Source organism: Plecotus auritus (assembly GCF_963455305.1).
Source record: "Plecotus auritus genome assembly, chromosome: 6".
Lineage (NCBI taxonomy): Eukaryota > Metazoa > Chordata > Mammalia > Chiroptera > Vespertilionidae > Plecotus > Plecotus auritus.
This window is the reverse complement of record NC_137773.1, coordinates 130,067,768-130,074,639: the sequence shown is the minus strand read 5'-3', so window position 1 is coordinate 130,074,639 and position 6,872 is coordinate 130,067,768. Positions and strand designations below refer to the sequence as shown.

At 49.4% G+C, this 6,872-nt stretch overlaps 1 protein-coding gene across 9 annotated transcripts in view; it reads right to left on the bottom strand.

Annotated features, from left to right (window-relative positions):
- Positions 1-943: 943 nt before the first annotated feature.
- The window catches only part of FHIT (fragile histidine triad diadenosine triphosphatase), a 1,390,165-nt gene continuing 1,384,236 nt past the window's right edge, over positions 944-6,872 (bottom strand). For 6 of the 9 annotated variants that reach the window (XM_080674362.1, XM_080674365.1, XM_080674364.1 and 3 more), the window contains one exon: positions 951-1,246. The gene's annotated coding sequence lies outside the window, so the exon portion shown is untranslated. Of the gene's footprint in view, positions 1,247-6,872 lie in introns of all 9 variants that reach the window. The other 3 variants (XM_080674366.1, XM_080674359.1, XM_080674363.1) reach the window with 3 other exon arrangements.

Genomic DNA, 6,872 nt, shown 5'->3' with positions numbered 1-6,872 from the left:
TTTTGGAAAAAGGGCCTTGCAGATATAGTTATGTTAAAGATATTAAGACTTTAAGGATATCATCCTGGATTCTCTGAATGGGACCTTAATCCTGTGATGAGTGTCCTTATAAGACATGCAGAGAGGAGAGATGCAGAGAGGAGTTGAGGAATGTGAGGAGAGAGGCAGAGAGAGACACGGCCAAGGACTGCCACGGCCACCAGCTAGGACAGCTTGCGAGCCTCTGGTGGGAGCACGGCCTCGCTGGGTTTGGGAAGCCTGGGCTCCAGGACCCTGAGAGCACATTCCTGTTGTCTGAGGCCACCAGCATGTGGTCACTGTTGCAGAAGTCACAGGAAACACCATGCTGGTGATGGTGCCTGGTTCTGGGAGTGGAACATAAGCCAAAGGGATTCTCAAGGAGGCGTGTTGTGACAGAGAACAATTCTGCTTTTGGTTCTTTGTAGCAGAGCTATTGGTGTAGTTTATTTTTCTCTATAAACTCTACTCTCCCCCCCCCCTCCCCTGCTTTTATAAATATATGAGGGAAGAAAGGGCCTACTTCCTTCATCCTCCCTTAAAGAAACTGGTTATTACAGACCAGAGGTGTGCTTCCTACAACAGTACTGAGAGCATTGCCATTCCCTTCCTTACCTTCCACCACTCAGCTTGTCGGAGGTGTCTAATCACCGCATTTCGTGTCTATTGGTTTGGGGAAGCTAATTTTGCCATCTTAAGCTCTTTCCTCTCCACCTCTCTGCAGGAGAATAGGACCAGGGAGAGGTTGTACATTTCCTGTTCTAGTATCTAGTATCTTGCCTACCAAAATGGAAACTGCAAATCTTATCTCCACTTAACACCCTTGGTTTCCAGGAAACACAGTAGTTCTAAGAGATCGACTTCCTGAGTTGTGACTTTCAGCAGACCCCAAATACCAATGTTTAAGTGAGCCAACAGGAGACGAATATCTTAACGGCCATTTTATTTCCATCCAGGCCCAGGGACAATTTAGAAAGGGCTCTGTTCTGAGTGTGCAGACCAGGAGTGTGGAAGGGCTGCCGATGCTGTTGTTTTGAAGTTAGCCTGTCAGTCATCGTGACTGAAACATAACTGGGTGGCTTCCGCAGGGCAATAAAATGCTGAGCAAAAGGTTGCCGAATTGTAGGATGTAATAAAGTCTTCTTAGCTTCACTTCCAATGCTGCAGAGTCCTGAGAATGAGGCCCATTTCCTTATGCCTTGGGATTTGTTTGAGTTGCTTTTCATGCCTGGAAATGATGGATCATAAAAACAAACATCTAAGTTAGAACCGATAGCAATTGTTGAGTCATGGCAATAAATAAAATGTAAGTTTTCTTACTGCTAATCTGTTAGATTGCCATTAACATTGCATAAGAAGCCATACAGTTGAGGGAAGATTCTGTGAAATCCTGCTGAAGCCTGCCCCCCTGGGTGTCCCCCATTGTCTATAGCTTGTGCCCACAACCCGCACAATCAGCTACATGGTCCCTTAAGAGCCTGTTCTATGGACCCAAGGCTTACATATAATTGAAGCCATTTCAGACCTTTATTAATGAGGTAAGAATGGGTTCTCAGACACAGGCATTATCCGAATTACCTGGTGAGCTTGTTAAAACACACACTTCTTGAGTCTCTCCCCCACATTCTGACTCAACAAGTCAGGAGAGAGGCCCAAGAATATGGAGAGCACTTCCTAGCAAGGTCTCCACACCAGTCGGAGGATCTCAGCCCCTGGGTTTGGGGAATTAGTGAGCTAGTGTGCCGCAGGCTGAATAAGCTTTGCTTCACAGCCAAGTCATCTTAAAGATCTGGGCCAAGCCTGGCCGATGTGGCTCAGAGGTTGAGTGTCGATCCAAAAAACAAGAGGTTGCTAGTTCAGTTTCCTGTGGGGGCATATGCCCAGGTTGTGTGCTCGATCACCAGTAGGGGCCATGCAGAAGGCAGCCGATCGATGATATTCCTCTTTCAGCAATGTTTCTATTTCTCTATCCTTCTCCCTTCCCCTCTCTCTCCAAAAACCAATAAAAACACATTTAAAAAAATAAAAATAAAAATATGGGCCAAGCCTAAAACAAATAATTCCTTCACATAAAATAGAAAAGGTGGTGTGGTAGGGAAGGAGTTCATCTTATTTGGAATGAAAATCCCTAGAACATAGCTCTGACACCCTTCCCCCAGCCCAAAGGAGAACCTGTTGGGGGCGTTGGCTTCTGGGCCTTAATGGAGCTGTCAGAAAAGCAGGTGAGGTCAGAACAGGACTAGCTGGGCTTCTGGCTTGGAAGACACTGGAAAGGGCAGAGGGTCACAGCAAAGAGAAAGTTCAACAGGAGGGGAAGAAGGATGAGGAATTTATGGGCTAGATTTCATCAACTTTGGGGAAGCTTGAAAGTCTGGGCACTAATTGACGCTTGGGGTAGCTGGCACTGTTGGGTGTGCAGAGCACTGAGTCGGTTAATAAGGGAAGCTCTCAGAGCCGTGCTTTGCAAATCCTTTATAAGGCTCACTAATGTGAGTCTCTGTTGTTGTCACTATTATGATTTATTCTCCATTGCATTCCAGTGGGGAACCAGCAGGAAGTGATTCCGAGGAATGTTGTTGGAAGCACAAATGGGCTTCTCCTTCGGTGTTTGCAAGGGGCTTCACTTCCTGTTAGCTTTTTGTGACTTTGAGTGCAACACACCTGGGAGGCTGAGGTGCAAAGACTCAGCCACCTGCCAGTTCCAGTGTGAGTTCCAGGGCACCCCAACATGGGCCCATACACCTGGATGAGGCACACATGTCAGCCTCTGGAGCATGGAGTTTTCAGCGAGTCTAGCACTACCTTTTCCTGTACATTTGTAACAGTCAGAGAGCAAAGGGCAGGCAGGACCTCCCTTGCCAGTACATCTGGCCCCTTCTGGAATCGGAACGAGGAAGTCGAATCACTTCTGCTTTAGCCTCACATCTGAGCTCAGGATCTGATTCCCCTAGATTCACTGATGCCTGTACACAAGGGGGAGAGTGGGGTGAATGCAGCGTCAGTGTGCACCCCTGTAGCGGGGCCTGTCTCATTCCCGTATGACACTGGGATCCTCCCCTGTTGTGCCCAGCACCACCCACTGGCCTGGACACACAGGTCATCTCCCAGTCATTCATCATGGCCCTTGTCCTTGAACAACTATTGACTTTGAGTCAGAGGCACCTGGAAATGGATGTGCCCTTTCTCTCCCTCCGCCTCACCTGTCTGGGGCAGATTTATGTCCTCGGATAAGTTTCCTTCCGTGTTATTTTTGGTCTTTTGAACACTGTGGCCCCATGTTATTCCCACACCCGCCCTTCCTGACACCAGCCCTGTGATTTCTGAGTCTCCGCGCGGTCCCATCTATTCCGCAGCAGGCTCTCTGTCAGCCCACTCACAGGCTCCTGCAGCCCATCCCTCATGCAGCTTTGATGCCCAAACTGTTGACCTCGCTTCTTAAGGCTCTGTCTTCTGTGTTTCTGTCCTCCAACTAGTTTGCAAGGAAGGAGAGTTTGCTTTCCTGCCAGAGTACAGCCAGTGACCGTGTCGGCTCCGACACTTGGCCTGGAGTCCAGCCTCGTCCGCACTGGCTGCGTGTCTCTGGCATGTGAAACACACACTATGAGGTGTGCAGGGAACTGAGCGGGCTAACACGGGGAAGCACTCTGAGCCGTGCTTTGCAGGTCCTTTCTGAGTACTCACTAATGTGAGCCTCTGCTGTTATCATTATTATGATTTATTCTCTATTGCATTCCAGTCAGGAGCCAGCAGGCACGAGACCCCTGAGTGTCAAAGCAAGTGCGTGTCAGCACTTAGCCACGTAGGGGAGATTTGGCCTCATTATCGGAGAGAGTGCCTCTGGGCCACGTACTTATCTTCCCATCGTCTGATCGGATTTCACACGCTGTGCGCCCTTCTTCCTGTCTCTCATTTCCTTTGGTACCACCCTTAGACAGCAGTGTTTTCAGTGCTATCTGGGCAAATCAATAAAAGTGTTTATTGGCATGTAAGGCTCAGAAGAGGGTGCACAGAGGTAATCAATGGTATTCTCAAGGTGTTTCCAGCCCATTTGGGAAACTCTTAGCACTGGCTGAGGCAATGCGGTAGATAATCAGGAAAACGTGGGCTTTTGGAGTTTTGAGAACAGAGTGCTCAGGCTGCTTAGAGTCTGACTGGTGATGAACATGGGGGTGAACATGTACTTTTCAAATATTTCTAAGTTCCTAATAGAAACAGTGGCAGATGATCTGATGCTCGGCAAGGCCAGGCTGGAGAAGTAACAGGTGGTGTGATGAAGGTCCTTCTTAGGGTGTACTTGGCAGAGCAGGGAATGGAGGCAGAGGGCAGCTCCCAACAGTTAAGAGATTTTGGGGGAGAGCAGCCTTGCATTGGGAAGGGAAACACAGATGTCTAACGAGGAGAGTGCGGATGAGTTCTAAGTATGGTCTGCTGTGTGGTGTGCACTGCGAGCTTCTCATTCCTCTCTCCCTGAAACCTTCAGGAAAGTTTTTGAGGTCGATTTGCATTTTGTTGTCATGATTTAGTGAGGTCAGGGTGGAAGCGGAGGTGCTGAAGGCCCCCCTGACTTCCCCTGGAATGGGCAGGTGCCATTCGGATTGATAAATCTTTCTCCATAGGAAAGGGGCAGAGTCCCCTGTTTTCAACAGCCAGCTGTCTCCGCATACATTCAGGGTAACGTCTCTTTACGAAGTGTATACATGCAGGAGGCGCCTGCCTCTCGCTCCATTCCTCGTACAGGCCCACAGGCCCCCAGCAAGGGGCCCTCTTCTGCTCCAAAGCTAAGAAAAGAGATGAGTGTGTCTATCTCCTGTAGGGGAACATGGGTGAGGGCTGCCACAGTCAGTCTAACTTGAAAGATTTTAAAAGCAGATGTGGGACCACAAAGACTCAATAGGCTTCTGTTTCCTTAAGGTAGCGTTTTTCAACTTGGCTGCTCGTGGGAATCACCGGGGTGCTCTAAACACACCCCAACTCCAGAGTCTGGTCTACTAGTCCAGAGTGTGGGCTGGGCCTCTGGAGGGAGCCACTGAGAATGATGTGATGGTGAGCAGATCCAAGCCTGTCTCCTTCCTGATCCAGTTCCAAAGTGTGATTCCCCCCAAAACACTCCCAATGCCGCAAAGCAATGCAGATGCTGGAGGCAGGGTTCAGCTGCAAACAGCCACCCTCCAGTGAGGTGTCTGTCTGCACGCTCAGCAGAGCCACAGAAATAGGACAAGTGCTGTCCTTCACGGGCGGTGATCCTTGCCCCCAAGAAGCACAAAATGACCCGCTTTGCATCCAATCCCTGGCTGACACAGAAATAGTTTTAGATCCAAGTAACCACATTCCCCAACATAACATAAAACTCCTGGGTAACAAGTCCCTTCCTCTAAAAGTAACTGAGTTGCTAGCAGGCTGGAGGCAGACAGCCGTGCAAAGTCATTCTGCTCACACCAAAAACAAGGTGAGCAATTTTCAAAGGGCAGGCACCCCTGACCTCTGCTTTTCAGCTTTTTCTTAATAAACTGGAGTCAGAAATTGGACCACAAAAGCCACTGGTGGCAATCTCTTGCAGAACGTGGGTAAAGGCGAAGGTGGGAGAGAGATGGCAAGGATCAGAGAGCCACTCTGATTAGTATCTCCATGGCAACGTGATTGTCCTCCATAGAGACAGGAAGCGTCACCCCAAGTGCAGTGGCCAGAGACCCAGGGCTGTGGGGCTGCACTCCAGGGAGCAGGGCAACTTCCCAGCAAGGTTTCCGACTCACAACTATTCCTCTGTGACATGTCGCACATGCTGATTAATAACAGCTTCGTGCCATGGGGAAGTGTTAAACTTCCTGTTGAACAGGGCCCGTTTCCCAGTCCTCCAGATCCATGTCCTGGAGGCAAAGACCAGCTCTGGGCACTGTGTAACCCGCCCCCCACCCCCAGGAGGTGAGACGCAGACCTCCATTCTGCAGTGACATTGGGGCTGTCCTGTGTAGAGTGGCCACAAACTCAGCGCTGTGTTCTCTTTGAAGGAATAAGTCAAACATAAAGAACAGCAAACATGCAAAACCATCACCAAGCTTGCAGGTGTGGGTCCCTCACCACAGCCCCCAGGGCTCACCCCCTTTCTCCCAAGTTGTCCTGGCAAAGGAAACTACATAGGCCTGAGTCTGGGAGGTGGGAATGAGGAGGCAGAACAGAGCAAACCATCCTGGAGGGCCCAGCTCCTCCTTGGCATGTGCTTGGCCTGGAAGCCAGGAAGGCTCCATCTTCTACGTTTGTTTGACGTGCCACACCCCGCCCCCTGGGTCTGCCTAGCGGACTCCCCAAAAGGCTTTCTTGTTCTGAGGCAGCTTATGAAGGGCAGGCTTTATTTGTCTCTAAATCTTCAGCTGATATTACTCTTCCCTGAGACTCAGTCGAAATGAAAAAGGATTATTCTATATTTACTCGCGTCTTGCAGGAGAGAAACTAATTTTGAGAAAGTTCCTACGATGTGAAACACTCTCCCTTCCTTCGAACCCTCCACAGGGGCAACGGGAAGGCAGAAAGGCAGGCATGCTTTGTCATTGACCTTGTCCGACAGCTGCTTCTTATTGTGCTCCTGGGGGTGACCTTCCTCCAGCGTGTCCCTGTGCTCTAGTGTGCACTCTGGGTGACGGGATTGTAGAGTTAGGCATGGAGCAGGCTACCTTTGATAATTAATGGCTCTGCGAGTTTGCTGGCTGTGTTATTTAATTAATGGCACTTGTGTCCGGAGTGAGTACAACTCTGTAGTTGAATAAAAGGTGGACTTGCTAAGGGATTATAGACAAATACTCAAGGATTGTCACATTGAGAATTTGTCAGCGTTTAGCAGCCAAACAGGGCAATTATATTTT